Source organism: Schistocerca piceifrons, unplaced genomic scaffold (genome assembly GCF_021461385.2).
Source record: "Schistocerca piceifrons isolate TAMUIC-IGC-003096 unplaced genomic scaffold, iqSchPice1.1 HiC_scaffold_1772, whole genome shotgun sequence".
Classification (NCBI taxonomy): Eukaryota; Metazoa; Arthropoda; class Insecta; order Orthoptera; family Acrididae; genus Schistocerca; species Schistocerca piceifrons.
Genome location: NW_025727648.1, coordinates 793,097 through 807,029, shown reverse-complemented (window position 1 = coordinate 807,029; position 13,933 = coordinate 793,097). Strand labels below are relative to the sequence as shown.

Genomic DNA, 13,933 nt, shown 5'->3' with positions numbered 1-13,933 from the left:
CCGCCAGCTCCCCCTCCCTGATGATGCCCTCCTCCCCTCCATCTACCCCTCCTACCAACTTTGATCCTCCCGCCCTCCTCCCGTGCTTGCTCCTCCGGGCACCCTCCCTCCCTTCTCTTCCTTATTCCTCCCTCCTCCTTTTCTCTCCCCTTCTCCCCCGGGCCTCCCCTCCCCTGTACCTCTCCCTCTTGCCCCCGTCTCCCCCGCCGTTGGCATCCTCTTCTCCCCTCTCCCCCCACCTCCCCCCTGTTCCACTCTTGGCAGGTCCCCGGACTCGCACACGCTACGTGGACTTTCGCGCGCCGGAGATCGCCGCCATCAGTGTCTTGTGTGTGCCGTCGTGTTTCGTGTTCAGTGTTTCCCGTCACGCTCCGTTGTTCACCAGTGCCATCGTCTTCTTCAGTGTCTGTGCGTCGTCTCCACAGTTTGAAGTGTGGTTTATCGTCAAGTGTGAACGGCTCCGTGTTTGTCTCTTTGTGTCTCCTATTTTATCGCCCACCATTTTGTGACTTTTCTGTTTTTCTCCTGTTTCTTGTGCTTCTGTCGCATTTGGCTGAAGAGCAGCGTAGTGTGCTGCTGCCAGCCTGCTTATTGTATAGGCATTAAAATGACAATAAAGTAAAAAAAAAAAAAAAAAACTGTTGCTTTTGGCAGTCTCCGGAGAATGCCGACGTGAAATACTTAGTTCTTGTGATGTATTTTCTACCCCTGGTAGAGACCCTCGCGGTTGTCGTCGTCGTCGTCGTCGTCGTCGTCGTCGTCGGCGCCGCCGCCGCTTTGGTAACAGCGGCAACTCGCCATTGTATGACATAGGGTGAGGTACCTTCTGCAACCGACAGAGATGGCAGTAAGCGATTGAAGCTGATTTGCAACCTCTTGTTTGATCAGCGTCATAAGGGCTTGAATGTAACTTGCGATGGGACACAGCAAGAAGTAGCGTCGCCTTTTTAGTACTGAAATTGGAGATGGAGGATTGCGTCAAAGATGGGAAATTCATTCCGGCAAGCGTACAAATGGCGAAAATGAGGTGTGTGTGGGGAAGCATATTGCGCCAGTGACCGTGTGGCCTAATGGATAAGGCGTCGGACTTCGGATCCGAAGATTGCAGGTTCGAATCCTGTCACGGTCGAGTTTTTCCAGTTCTGCAAAAGTTGCATGCTGTTTTACTGTGTTGTTTGAGTAGTACAAAATTAGTTGAAAGTTGCTGCTGTCCGCTTCCTGGCTGCAAACCGGCGCCTACCTGAAGCTCAAGCAAGACAAAGGGGTTGTGTAGCGAAATTTTCGGCACAGTGCCGATCAGGAGAGTTCTTTTGGAACTACTGCATCTGACTCAGGACCCAAGAGCTACGCCACAGGCGTCTGCGCACTGTCGAGCATGTGTGTTGAATAATGGTGCTGATAGCCACGTATCATTTCAAGTAGATTTGATGCCTTTCGGAGACAATTTTCCATTGAATAGGATTGTAGCTCATTTGTGGCAGCAGGAAATAAGCTGTAGTCAAAAGGATCTTCCATAGATGGTCGCAGGTCGCATAAATACTGTATGGCTCGTAACGCGTTGTGTGGAGCCCGGCTAGCTCAGTCGGTAGAGCATGAGACTCTTAATCTGAGGGTCGTGGGTTAGAGCCCCACGCTGGGCGGCGCTAAATTTTGTGTCTACGCGGATGCAACCTGCGCCCCTCTCGTGAGCCTTGCGTAATGAACGTAACGGGTTACGACGATGCCTAGCTTCGTATGAATATCAGAGGAATGGTTTTTGAAGCTGAAAGTAACTCTGAAATGAAATAAATGTGTTGTTTTGGAATTTTAGGCGTACATCGATATCGTGTGAGATGTGTAGGAAAGCAGCAGCTGTGCTAACTAAATGCAAGTAATGGTCGCTAATGCGGTGCGTTTCCAGCTGAAGGGCTCCGATTCACTAGTCCATAAGAATAAATTACCCGAAAAGGGCGCTAGGCGGCGCCTCCTTAGCTCAGTGGCAGAGCGCTGGTCTAGTAAACCAGAGGTCGTGAGTTCGATCCTCACAGGAGGCAAATGAATTTTGTAACAGCCCCATCTACCGTAGCGCTTTCGAAAAAAGTGGTCAAGGATAAAAAAAATTATGAATGGGTGCGGTATTTAAGAATTGCTCTCGCAAAAGAATAGTGCGAATGGTGCTATTAAAGTAGGCACCGGAAACTGTTGCTTTTGGCAGTCTCCGGAGAATGCCGACGTGAAATACTTAGTTCTTGTGATGCATTTTCTACCCCTGGTAGAGACCCTCGCGGTTGTCGTCGTCGTCGTCGTCGTCGTCGTCGTCGTCGTCGTCGTCGTCGTCGTCGTCGTCGGCGCCGCCGCCGCTTTGGTAACAGCGGCAACTCGCCATTGTATGACATAGGGTGAGGTACCTTCTGCAACCGACAGAGATGGCAGTAAGCGATTGAAGCTGATTTGCAACCTCTTGTTTGATCAGCGTCATAAGGGCTTGAATGTAACTTGCGATGGGACACAGCAAGAAGTAGCGTCGCCTTTTTAGTACTGAAATTGGAGATGGAGGATTGCGTCAAAGATGGGAAATTCATTCCGGCAAGCGTACAAATGGCGAAAATGAGGTGTGTGTGGGGAAGCATATTGCGCCAGTGACCGTGTGGCCTAATGGATAAGGCGTCGGACTTCGGATCCGAAGATTGCAGGTTCGAATCCTGTCACGGTCGAGTTTTTCCAGTTCTGCAAAAGTTGCATGCTGTTTTACTGTGTTGTTTGAGTAGTACAAAATTAGTTGAAAGTTGCTGCTGTCCGCTTCCTGGCTGCAAACCGGCGCCCACCTGAAGCTCAAGCAAGACAAAGGGGTTGTGTAGCGAAATTTTCGGCACAGTGCCGATCAGGAGAGTTCTTTTGGAACTACTGCATCTGACTCAGGACCCAAGAGCTACGCCACAGGCGTCTGCGCACTGTCGAGCATGTGTGTTGAATAATGGTGCTGATAGCCACGTATCATTTCAAGTAGATTTGATGCCTTTCGGAGACAATTTTCCATTGAATAGGATTGTAGCTCATTTGTGGCAGCAGGAAATAAGCTGTAGTCAAAAGGATCTTCCATAGATGGTCGCAGGTCGCATAAATACTGTATGCCTCGTAACGCGTTGTGTGGAGCCCGGCTAGCTCGGTCGGTAGAGCATGAGACTCTTAATCTGAGGGTCGTGGGTTAGAGCCCCACGCTGGGCGGCGCTAAATTTTGTGTCTACGCGGATGCAACCTGCGCCCCTCTCGTGAGCCTTGCGTAATGAACGTAACGGGTTACGACGATGCCTAGCTTCGTATGAATATCAGAGGAATGGTTTTTGAAGCTGAAAGTAACTCTGAAATGAAATAAATGTGTTGTTTTGGAATTTTAGGCGTACATCGATATCGTGTGAGATGTGTAGGAAAGCAGCAGCTGTGCTAACTAAATGCAAGTAATGGTCGCTAATGCGGTGCGTTTCCAGCTGAAGGGCTCCGATTCACTAGTCCATAAGAATAAAGTACCCGAAAAGGGCGCTAGGCGGCGCCTCCTTAGCTCAGTGGCAGAGCGCTGGTCTAGTAAACCAGAGGTCGTGAGTTCGATCCTCACAGGAGGCAAATGAATTTTGTAACAGCCCCATCTACCGTAGCGCTTTCGAAAAAAGTGGTCAAGGATAAAAAAAATTATGAGTGGGTGCGGTATTTAAGAATTGCTCTCGCAAAAGAATAGTGCGAATGGTGCTATTAATGTAGGCACCGGAAACTGTTGCTTTTGGCAGTCTCCGGAGAATGCCGACGTGAAATACTTAGTTCTTGTGATGTATTTTCTACCCCTGGTAGAGACCCTCGCGGTTGTCGTCGTCGTCGTCGTCGTCGTCGTCGTCGTCGGCGCCGCCGCCGCTTTGGTAACAGCGGCAACTCGCCATTGTATGACATAGGGTGAGGTACCTTCTGCAACCGACAGAGATGGCAGTAAGCGATTGAAGCTGATTTGCAACCTCTTGTTTGATCAGCGTCATAAGGGCTTGAATGTAACTTGCGATGGGACACAGCAAGAAGTAGCGTCGCCTTTTTAGTACTGAAATTGGAGATGGAGGATTGCGTCAAAGATGGGAAATTCATTCCGGCAAGCGTACAAATGGCGAAAATGAGGTGTGTGTGGGGAAGCATATTGCGCCAGTGACCGTGTGGCCTAATGGATAAGGCGTCGGACTTCGGATCCGAAGATTGCAGGTTCGAATCCTGTCACGGTCGAGTTTTTCCAGTTCTGCAAAAGTTGCATGCTGTTTTACTGTGTTGTTTGAGCAGTACAAAATTAGTTGAAAGTTGCTGCCTTCCGCTTCCTGGCTGCAAACCGGCGCCTACCTGAAGCTCAAGCAAGACAAAGGGGTTGTGTAGCGAAATTTTCGGCACAGTGCCGATCAGGAGAGTTCTTTTGGAACTACTGCATCTGACTCAGGACCCAAGAGCTACGCCACAGGCGTCTGCGCACTGTCGAGCATGTGTGTTGAATAATGGTGCTGATAGCCACGTATCATTTCAAGTAGATTTGATGCCTTTCGGAGACAATTTTCCATTGAATAGGATTGTAGCTCATTTGTGGCAGCAGGAAATAAGCTGTAGTCAAAAGGATCTTCCATAGATGGTCGCAGGTCGCATAAATACTGTATGCCTCGTAACGCGTTGTGTGGAGCCCGGCTAGCTCGGTCGGTAGAGCATGAGACTCTTAATCTGAGGGTCGTGGGTTAGAGCCCCACGCTGGGCGGCGCTAAATTTTGTGTCTACGCGGATGCAACCTGCGCCCCTCTCGTGAGCCTTGCGTAATGAACGTAACGGGTTACGACGATGCCTAGCTTCGTATGAATATCAGAGGAATGGTTTTTGAAGCTGAAAGTAACTCTGAAATGAAATAAATGTGTTGTTTTGGAATTTTAGGCGTACATCGATATCGTGTGAGATGTGTAGGAAAGCAGCAGCTGTGCTAACTAAATGCAAGTAATGGTCGCTAATGCGGTGCGTTTCCAGCTGAAGGGCTCCGATTCACTAGTCCATAAGAATAAAGTACCCGAAAAGGGCGCTAGGCGGCGCCTCCTTAGCTCAGTGGCAGAGCGCTGGTCTAGTAAACCAGAGGTCGTGAGTTCGATCCTCACAGGAGGCAAATGAATTTTGTAACAGCCCCATCTACCGTAGCGCTTTCGAAAAAAGTGGTCAAGGATAAAAAAAATTATGAATGGGTGCGGTATTTAAGAATTGCTCTCGCAAAAGAATAGTGCGAATGGTGCTATTAAAGTAGGCACCGGAAACTGTTGCTTTTGGCAGTCTCCGGAGAATGCCGACGTGAAATACTTAGTTCTTGTGATGTATTTTCTACCCCTGGTAGAGACCCTCGCGGTTGTCGTCGTCGTCGTCGTCGTCGTCGGCGCCGCCGCCGCTTTGGTAACAGCGGCAACTCGCCATTGTATGACATAGGGTGAGGTACCTTCTGCAACCGACAGAGATGGCAGTAAGCGATTGAAGCTGATTTGCAACCTCTTGTTTGATCAGCGTCATAAGGGCTTGAATGTAACTTGCGATGGGACACAGCAAGAAGTAGCGTCGCCTTTTTAGTACTGAAATTGGAGATGGAGGATTGCGTCAAAGATGGGAAATTCATTCCGGCAAGCGTACAAATGGCGAAAATGAGGTGTGTGTGGGGAAGCATATTGCGCCAGTGACCGTGTGGCCTAATGGATAAGGCGTCGGACTTCGGATCCGAAGATTGCAGGTTCGAATCCTGTCACGGTCGAGTTTTTCCAGTTCTGCAAAAGTTGCATGCTGTTTTACTGTGTTGTTTGAGTAGTACAAAATTAGTTGAAAGTTGCTGCTGTCCGCTTCCTGGCTGCAAACCGGCGCCTACCTGAAGCTCAAGCAAGACAAAGGGGTTGTGTAGCGAAATTTTCGGCACAGTGCCGATCAGGAGAGTTCTTTTGGAACTACTGCATCTGACTCAGGACCCAAGAGCTACGCCACAGGCGTCTGCGCACTGTCGAGCATGTGTGTTGAATAATGGTGCTGATAGCCACGTATCATTTCAAGTAGATTTGATGCCTTTCGGAGACAATTTTCCATTGAATAGGATTGTAGCTCATTTGTGGCAGCAGGAAATAAGCTGTAGTCAAAAGGATCTTCCATAGATGGTCGCAGGTCGCATAAATACTGTATGCCTCGTAACGCGTTGTGTGGAGCCCGGCTAGCTCGGTCGGTAGAGCATGAGACTCTTAATCTGAGGGTCGTGGGTTAGAGCCCCACGCTGGGCGGCGCTAAATTTTGTGTCTACGCGGATGCAACCTGCGCCCCTCTCGTGAGCCTTGCGTAATGAACGTAACGGGTTACGACGATGCCTAGCTTCGTATGAATATCAGAGGAATGGTTTTTGAAGCTGAAAGTAACTCTGAAATGAAATAAATGTGTTGTTTTGGAATTTTAGGCGTACATCGATATCGTGTGAGATGTGTAGGAAAGCAGCAGCTGTGCTAACTAAATGCAAGTAATGGTCGCTAATGCGGTGCGTTTCCAGCTGAAGGGCTCCGATTCACTAGTCCATAAGAATAAAGTACCCGAAAAGGGCGCTAGGCGGCGCCTCCTTAGCTCAGTGGCAGAGCGCTGGTCTAGTAAACCAGAGGTCGTGAGTTCGATCCTCACAGGAGGCAAATGAATTTTGTAACAGCCCCATCTACCGTAGCGCTTTCGAAAAAAGTGGTCAAGGATAAAAAAAATTATGAATGGGTGCGGTATTTAAGAATTGCTCTCGCAAAAGAATAGTGCGAATGGTGCTATTAAAGTAGGCACCGGAAACTGTTGCTTTTGGCAGTCTCCGGAGAATGCCGACGTGAAATACTTAGTTCTTGTGATGTATTTTCTACCCCTGGTAGAGACCCTCGCGGTTGTCGTCGTCGTCGTCGTCGTCGTCGTCGTCGTCGTGGTCGTCGTCGTCGGCGCCGCCGCCGCTTTGGTAACAGCGGCAACTCGCCATTGTATGACATAGGGTGAGGTACCTTCTGCAACCGACAGAGATGGCAGTAAGCGATTGAAGCTGATTTGCAACCTCTTGTTTGATCAGCGTCATAAGGGCTTGAATGTAACTTGCGATGGGACACAGCAAGAAGTAGCGTCGCCTTTTTAGTACTGAAATTGGAGATGGAGGATTGCGTCAAAGATGGGAAATTCATTCCGGCAAGCGTACAAATGGCGAAAATGAGGTGTGTGTGGGGAAGCATATTGCGCCAGTGACCGTGTGGCCTAATGGATAAGGCGTCGGACTTCGGATCCGAAGATTGCAGGTTCGAATCCTGTCACGGTCGAGTTTTTCCAGTTCTGCAAAAGTTGCATGCTGTTTTACTGTGTTGTTTGAGCAGTACAAAATTAGTTGAAAGTTGCTGCCTTCCGCTTCCTGGCTGCAAACCGGCGCCTACCTGAAGCTCAAGCAAGACAAAGGGGTTGTGTAGCGAAATTTTCGGCACAGTGCCGATCAGGAGAGTTCTTTTGGAACTACTGCATCTGACTCAGGACCCAAGAGCTACGCCACAGGCGTCTGCGCACTGTCGAGCATGTGTGTTGAATAATGGTGCTGATAGCCACGTATCATTTCAAGTAGATTTGATGCCTTTCGGAGACAATTTTCCATTGAATAGGATTGTAGCTCATTTGTGGCAGCAGGAAATAAGCTGTAGTCAAAAGGATCTTCCATAGATGGTCGCAGGTCGCATAAATACTGTATGCCTCGTAACGCGTTGTGTGGAGCCCGGCTAGCTCGGTCGGTAGAGCATGAGACTCTTAATCTGAGGGTCGTGGGTTAGAGCCCCACGCTGGGCGGCGCTAAATTTTGTGTCTACGCGGATGCAACCTGCGCCCCTCTCGTGAGCCTTGCGTAATGAACGTAACGGGTTACGACGATGCCTAGCTTCGTATGAATATCAGAGGAATGGTTTTTGAAGCTGAAAGTAACTCTGAAATGAAATAAATGTGTTGTTTTGGAATTTTAGGCGTACATCGATATCGTGTGAGATGTGTAGGAAAGCAGCAGCTGTGCTAACTAAATGCAAGTAATGGTCGCTAATGCGGTGCGTTTCCAGCTGAAGGGCTCCGATTCACTAGTCCATAAGAATAAAGTACCCGAAAAGGGCGCTAGGCGGCGCCTCCTTAGCTCAGTGGCAGAGCGCTGGTCTAGTAAACCAGAGGTCGTGAGTTCGATCCTCACAGGAGGCAAATGAATTTTGTAACAGCCCCATCTACCGTAGCGCTTTCGAAAAAAGTGGTCAAGGATAAAAAAAATTATGAATGGGTGCGGTATTTAAGAATTGCTCTCGCAAAAGAATAGTGCGAATGGTGCTATTAAAGTAGGCACCGGAAACTGTTGCTTTTGGCAGTCTCCGGAGAATGCCGACGTGAAATACTTAGTTCTTGTGATGTATTTTCTACCCCTGGTAGAGACCCTCGCGGTTGTCGTCGTCGTCGTCGTCGTCGTCGTCGTCGTCGTGGTCGTCGTCGTCGGCGCCGCCGCCGCTTTGGTAACAGCGGCAACTCGCCATTGTATGACATAGGGTGAGGTACCTTCTGCAACCGACAGAGATGGCAGTAAGCGATTGAAGCTGATTTGCAACCTCTTGTTTGATCAGCGTCATAAGGGCTTGAATGTAACTTGCGATGGGACACAGCAAGAAGTAGCGTCGCCTTTTTAGTACTGAAATTGGAGATGGAGGATTGCGTCAAAGATGGGAAATTCATTCCGGCAAGCGTACAAATGGCGAAAATGAGGTGTGTGTGGGGAAGCATATTGCGCCAGTGACCGTGTGGCCTAATGGATAAGGCGTCGGACTTCGGATCCGAAGATTGCAGGTTCGAATCCTGTCACGGTCGAGTTTTTCCAGTTCTGCAAAAGTTGCATGCTGTTTTACTGTGTTGTTTGAGCAGTACAAAATTAGTTGAAAGTTGCTGCCTTCCGCTTCCTGGCTGCAAACCGGCGCCTACCTGAAGCTCAAGCAAGACAAAGGGGTTGTGTAGCGAAATTTTCGGCACAGTGCCGATCAGGAGAGTTCTTTTGGAACTACTGCATCTGACTCAGGACCCAAGAGCTACGCCACAGGCGTCTGCGCACTGTCGAGCATGTGTGTTGAATAATGGTGCTGATAGCCACGTATCATTTCAAGTAGATTTGATGCCTTTCGGAGACAATTTTCCATTGAATAGGATTGTAGCTCATTTGTGGCAGCAGGAAATAAGCTGTAGTCAAAAGGATCTTCCATAGATGGTCGCAGGTCGCATAAATACTGTATGCCTCGTAACGCGTTGTGTGGAGCCCGGCTAGCTCGGTCGGTAGAGCATGAGACTCTTAATCTGAGGGTCGTGGGTTAGAGCCCCACGCTGGGCGGCGCTAAATTTTGTGTCTACGCGGATGCAACCTGCGCCCCTCTCGTGAGCCTTGCGTAATGAACGTAACGGGTTACGACGATGCCTAGCTTCGTATGAATATCAGAGGAATGGTTTTTGAAGCTGAAAGTAACTCTGAAATGAAATAAATGTGTTGTTTTGGAATTTTAGGCGTACATCGATATCGTGTGAGATGTGTAGGAAAGCAGCAGCTGTGCTAACTAAATGCAAGTAATGGTCGCTAATGCGGTGCGTTTCCAGCTGAAGGGCTCCGATTCACTAGTCCATAAGAATAAAGTACCCGAAAAGGGCGCTAGGCGGCGCCTCCTTAGCTCAGTGGCAGAGCGCTGGTCTAGTAAACCAGAGGTCGTGAGTTCGATCCTCACAGGAGGCAAATGAATTTTGTAACAGCCCCATCTACCGTAGCGCTTTCGAAAAAAGTGGTCAAGGATAAAAAAAATTATGAATGGGTGCGGTATTTAAGAATTGCTCTCGCAAAAGAATAGTGCGAATGGTGCTATTAAAGTAGGCACCGGAAACTGTTGCTTTTGGCAGTCTCCGGAGAATGCCGACGTGAAATACTTAGTTCTTGTGATGTATTTTCTACCCCTGGTAGAGACCCTCGCGGTTGTCGTCGTCGTCGTCGTCGTCGTCGTCGTCGTCGTCGTCGTCGTCGTCGTCGTCGTCGTCGTCGGCGCCGCCGCCGCTTTGGTAACAGCGGCAACTCGCCATTGTATGACATAGGGTGAGGTACCTTCTGCAACCGACAGAGATGGCAGTAAGCGATTGAAGCTGATTTGCAACCTCTTGTTTGATCAGCGTCATAAGGGCTTGAATGTAACTTGCGATGGGACACAGCAAGAAGTAGCGTCGCCTTTTTAGTACTGAAATTGGAGATGGAGGATTGCGTCAAAGATGGGAAATTCATTCCGGCAAGCGTACAAATGGCGAAAATGAGGTGTGTGTGGGGAAGCATATTGCGCCAGTGACCGTGTGGCCTAATGGATAAGGCGTCGGACTTCGGATCCGAAGATTGCAGGTTCGAATCCTGTCACGGTCGAGTTTTTCCAGTTCTGCAAAAGTTGCATGCTGTTTTACTGTGTTGTTTGAGTAGTACAAAATTAGTTGAAAGTTGCTGCTGTCCGCTTCCTGGCTGCAAACCGGCGCCTACCTGAAGCTCAAGCAAGACAAAGGGGTTGTGTAGCGAAATTTTCGGCACAGTGCCGATCAGGAGAGTTCTTTTGGAACTACTGCATCTGACTCAGGACCCAAGAGCTACGCCACAGGCGTCTGCGCACTGTCGAGCATGTGTGTTGAATAATGGTGCTGATAGCCACGTATCATTTCAAGTAGATTTGATGCCTTTCGGAGACAATTTTCCATTGAATAGGATTGTAGCTCATTTGTGGCAGCAGGAAATAAGCTGTAGTCAAAAGGATCTTCCATAGATGGTCGCAGGTCGCATAAATACTGTATGCCTCGTAACGCGTTGTGTGGAGCCCGGCTAGCTCGGTCGGTAGAGCATGAGACTCTTAATCTGAGGGTCGTGGGTTAGAGCCCCACGCTGGGCGGCGCTAAATTTTGTGTCTACGCGGATGCAACCTGCGCCCCTCTCGTGAGCCTTGCGTAATGAACGTAACGGGTTACGACGATGCCTAGCTTCGTATGAATATCAGAGGAATGGTTTTTGAAGCTGAAAGTAACTCTGAAATGAAATAAATGTGTTGTTTTGGAATTTTAGGCGTACATCGATATCGTGTGAGATGTGTAGGAAAGCAGCAGCTGTGCTAACTAAATGCAAATAATGGTCGCTAATGCGGTGCGTTTCCAGCTGAAGGGCTCCGATTCACTAGTCCATAAGAATAAAGTACCCGAAAAGGGCGCTAGGCGGCGCCTCCTTAGCTCAGTGGCAGAGCGCTGGTCTAGTAAACCAGAGGTCGTGAGTTCGATCCTCACAGGAGGCAAATGAATTTTGTAACAGCCCCATCTACCGTAGCGCTTTCGAAAAAAGTGGTCAAGGATAAAAAAAATTATGAATGGGTGCGGTATTTAAGAATTGCTCTCGCAAAAGAATAGTGCGAATGGTGCTATTAAAGTAGGCACCGGAAACTGTTGCTTTTGGCAGTCTCCGGAGAATGCCGACGTGAAATACTTAGTTCTTGTGATGTATTTTCTACCCCTGGTAGAGACCCTCGCGGTTGTCGTCGTCGTCGTCGTCGTCGTCGGCGCCGCCGCCGCTTTGGTAACAGCGGCAACTCGCCATTGTATGACATAGGGTGAGGTACCTTCTGCAACCGACAGAGATGGCAGTAAGCGATTGAAGCTGATTTGCAACCTCTTGTTTGATCAGCGTCATAAGGGCTTGAATGTAACTTGCGATGGGACACAGCAAGAAGTAGCGTCGCCTTTTTAGTACTGAAATTGGAGATGGAGGATTGCGTCAAAGATGGGAAATTCATTCCGGCAAGCGTACAAATGGCGAAAATGAGGTGTGTGTGGGGAAGCATATTGCGCCAGTGACCGTGTGGCCTAATGGATAAGGCGTCGGACTTCGGATCCGAAGATTGCAGGTTCGAATCCTGTCACGGTCGAGTTTTTCCAGTTCTGCAAAAGTTGCATGCTGTTTTACTGTGTTGTTTGAGTAGTACAAAATTAGTTGAAAGTTGCTGCTGTCCGCTTCCTGGCTGCAAACCGGCGCCTACCTGAAGCTCAAGCAAGACAAAGGGGTTGTGTAGCGAAATTTTCGGCACAGTGCCGATCAGGAGAGTTCTTTTGGAACTACTGCATCTGACTCAGGACCCAAGAGCTACGCCACAGGCGTCTGCGCACTGTCGAGCATGTGTGTTGAATAATGGTGCTGATAGCCACGTATCATTTCAAGTAGATTTGATGCCTTTCGGAGACAATTTTCCATTGAATAGGATTGTAGCTCATTTGTGGCAGCAGGAAATAAGCTGTAGTCAAAAGGATCTTCCATAGATGGTCGCAGGTCGCATAAATACTGTATGCCTCGTAACGCGTTGTGTGGAGCCCGGCTAGCTCGGTCGGTAGAGCATGAGACTCTTAATCTGAGGGTCGTGGGTTAGAGCCCCACGCTGGGCGGCGCTAAATTTTGTGTCTACGCGGATGCAACCTGCGCCCCTCTCGTGAGCCTTGCGTAATGAACGTAACGGGTTACGACGATGCCTAGCTTCGTATGAATATCAGAGGAATGGTTTTTGAAGCTGAAAGTAACTCTGAAATGAAATAAATGTGTTGTTTTGGAATTTTAGGCGTACATCGATATCGTGTGAGATGTGTAGGAAAGCAGCAGCTGTGCTAACTAAATGCAAATAATGGTCGCTAATGCGGTGCGTTTCCAGCTGAAGGGCTCCGATTCACTAGTCCATAAGAATAAAGTACCCGAAAAGGGCGCTAGGCGGCGCCTCCTTAGCTCAGTGGCAGAGCGCTGGTCTAGTAAACCAGAGGTCGTGAGTTCGATCCTCACAGGAGGCAAATGAATTTTGTAACAGCCCCATCTACCGTAGCGCTTTCGAAAAAAGTGGTCAAGGATAAAAAAAATTATGAATGGGTGCGGTATTTAAGAATTGCTCTCGCAAAAGAATAGTGCGAATGGTGCTATTAAAGTAGGCACCGGAAACTGTTGCTTTTGGCAGTCTCCGGAGAATGCCGACGTGAAATACTTAGTTCTTGTGATGTATTTTCTACCCCTGGTAGAGACCCTCGCGGTTGTCGTCGTCGTCGTCGTCGTCGTCGGCGCCGCCGCCGCTTTGGTAACAGCGGCAACTCGCCATTGTATGACATAGGGTGAGGTACCTTCTGCAACCGACAGAGATGGCAGTAAGCGATTGAAGCTGATTTGCAACCTCTTGTTTGATCAGCGTCATAAGGGCTTGAATGTAACTTGCGATGGGACACAGCAAGAAGTAGCGTCGCCTTTTTAGTACTGAAATTGGAGATGGAGGATTGCGTCAAAGATGGGAAATTCATTCCGGCAAGCGTACAAATGGCGAAAATGAGGTGTGTGTGGGGAAGCATATTGCGCCAGTGACCGTGTGGCCTAATGGATAAGGCGTCGGACTTCGGATCCGAAGATTGCAGGTTCGAATCCTGTCACGGTCGAGTTTTTCCAGTTCTGCAAAAGTTGCATGCTGTTTTACTGTGTTGTTTGAGTAGTACAAAATTAGTTGAAAGTTGCTGCTGTCCGCTTCCTGGCTGCAAACCGGCGCCTACCTGAAGCTCAAGCAAGACAAAGGGGTTGTGTAGCGAAATTTTCGGCACAGTGCCGATCAGGAGAGTTCTTTTGGAACTACTGCATCTGACTCAGGACCCAAGAGCTACGCCACAGGCGTCTGCGCACTGTCGAGCATGTGTGTTGAATAATGGTGCTGATAGCCACGTATCATTTCAAGTAGATTTGATGCCTTTCGGAGACAATTTTCCATTGAATAGGATTGTAGCTCATTTGTGGCAGCAGGAAATAAGCTGTAGTCAAAAGGATCTTCCATAGATGGTCGCAGGTCGCATAAATACTGTATGCCTCGTAACG

At 48.8% G+C, this 13,933-nt stretch overlaps 25 non-coding genes across 25 annotated transcripts; all 25 read left to right on the top strand.

Moving 5' to 3' along the window:
• The first annotated feature begins 1,056 nt into the window (after positions 1 to 1,056).
• Positions 1,057 to 1,129, top strand: Trnar-ucg. Its single transcript has one exon. It is a non-coding gene; the product is annotated as a tRNA-Arg (tRNA).
• A 438-nt stretch (positions 1,130 to 1,567) lies between these two features.
• Positions 1,568 to 1,640, top strand: Trnak-cuu. The gene has a single exon. It is a non-coding gene; the product is annotated as a tRNA-Lys (tRNA).
• Positions 1,641 to 1,961: 321 nt separating this feature from the next.
• On the top strand, positions 1,962 to 2,033 carry Trnat-agu. The gene has a single exon. It is a non-coding gene; the product is annotated as a tRNA-Thr (tRNA).
• Positions 2,034 to 2,620: 587 nt separating this feature from the next.
• On the top strand, positions 2,621 to 2,693 carry Trnar-ucg. Its single transcript has one exon. It is a non-coding gene; the product is annotated as a tRNA-Arg (tRNA).
• Positions 2,694 to 3,131: 438 nt separating this feature from the next.
• Positions 3,132 to 3,204, top strand: Trnak-cuu. Its single transcript has one exon. It is a non-coding gene; the product is annotated as a tRNA-Lys (tRNA).
• A 321-nt stretch (positions 3,205 to 3,525) lies between these two features.
• On the top strand, positions 3,526 to 3,597 carry Trnat-agu. The gene has a single exon. It is a non-coding gene; the product is annotated as a tRNA-Thr (tRNA).
• Positions 3,598 to 4,160: 563 nt separating this feature from the next.
• Positions 4,161 to 4,233, top strand: Trnar-ucg. Its single transcript has one exon. It is a non-coding gene; the product is annotated as a tRNA-Arg (tRNA).
• Positions 4,234 to 4,671: 438 nt separating this feature from the next.
• Trnak-cuu lies at positions 4,672 to 4,744 on the top strand. The gene has a single exon. It is a non-coding gene; the product is annotated as a tRNA-Lys (tRNA).
• A 321-nt stretch (positions 4,745 to 5,065) lies between these two features.
• Positions 5,066 to 5,137, top strand: Trnat-agu. The gene has a single exon. It is a non-coding gene; the product is annotated as a tRNA-Thr (tRNA).
• Positions 5,138 to 5,691: 554 nt separating this feature from the next.
• Trnar-ucg lies at positions 5,692 to 5,764 on the top strand. Its single transcript has one exon. It is a non-coding gene; the product is annotated as a tRNA-Arg (tRNA).
• A 438-nt stretch (positions 5,765 to 6,202) lies between these two features.
• Positions 6,203 to 6,275, top strand: Trnak-cuu. Its single transcript has one exon. It is a non-coding gene; the product is annotated as a tRNA-Lys (tRNA).
• A 321-nt stretch (positions 6,276 to 6,596) lies between these two features.
• Positions 6,597 to 6,668, top strand: Trnat-agu. Its single transcript has one exon. It is a non-coding gene; the product is annotated as a tRNA-Thr (tRNA).
• A 578-nt stretch (positions 6,669 to 7,246) lies between these two features.
• On the top strand, positions 7,247 to 7,319 carry Trnar-ucg. Its single transcript has one exon. It is a non-coding gene; the product is annotated as a tRNA-Arg (tRNA).
• Positions 7,320 to 7,757: 438 nt separating this feature from the next.
• Trnak-cuu lies at positions 7,758 to 7,830 on the top strand. The gene has a single exon. It is a non-coding gene; the product is annotated as a tRNA-Lys (tRNA).
• Positions 7,831 to 8,151: 321 nt separating this feature from the next.
• Positions 8,152 to 8,223, top strand: Trnat-agu. Its single transcript has one exon. It is a non-coding gene; the product is annotated as a tRNA-Thr (tRNA).
• A 578-nt stretch (positions 8,224 to 8,801) lies between these two features.
• On the top strand, positions 8,802 to 8,874 carry Trnar-ucg. Its single transcript has one exon. It is a non-coding gene; the product is annotated as a tRNA-Arg (tRNA).
• A 438-nt stretch (positions 8,875 to 9,312) lies between these two features.
• Trnak-cuu lies at positions 9,313 to 9,385 on the top strand. The gene has a single exon. It is a non-coding gene; the product is annotated as a tRNA-Lys (tRNA).
• A 321-nt stretch (positions 9,386 to 9,706) lies between these two features.
• Trnat-agu lies at positions 9,707 to 9,778 on the top strand. The gene has a single exon. It is a non-coding gene; the product is annotated as a tRNA-Thr (tRNA).
• A 593-nt stretch (positions 9,779 to 10,371) lies between these two features.
• Trnar-ucg lies at positions 10,372 to 10,444 on the top strand. Its single transcript has one exon. It is a non-coding gene; the product is annotated as a tRNA-Arg (tRNA).
• A 438-nt stretch (positions 10,445 to 10,882) lies between these two features.
• Trnak-cuu lies at positions 10,883 to 10,955 on the top strand. Its single transcript has one exon. It is a non-coding gene; the product is annotated as a tRNA-Lys (tRNA).
• Positions 10,956 to 11,276: 321 nt separating this feature from the next.
• Trnat-agu lies at positions 11,277 to 11,348 on the top strand. The gene has a single exon. It is a non-coding gene; the product is annotated as a tRNA-Thr (tRNA).
• A 554-nt stretch (positions 11,349 to 11,902) lies between these two features.
• On the top strand, positions 11,903 to 11,975 carry Trnar-ucg. The gene has a single exon. It is a non-coding gene; the product is annotated as a tRNA-Arg (tRNA).
• Positions 11,976 to 12,413: 438 nt separating this feature from the next.
• On the top strand, positions 12,414 to 12,486 carry Trnak-cuu. The gene has a single exon. It is a non-coding gene; the product is annotated as a tRNA-Lys (tRNA).
• A 321-nt stretch (positions 12,487 to 12,807) lies between these two features.
• Trnat-agu lies at positions 12,808 to 12,879 on the top strand. Its single transcript has one exon. It is a non-coding gene; the product is annotated as a tRNA-Thr (tRNA).
• Positions 12,880 to 13,433: 554 nt separating this feature from the next.
• Trnar-ucg lies at positions 13,434 to 13,506 on the top strand. The gene has a single exon. It is a non-coding gene; the product is annotated as a tRNA-Arg (tRNA).
• Positions 13,507 to 13,933: the final 427 nt, after the last annotated feature.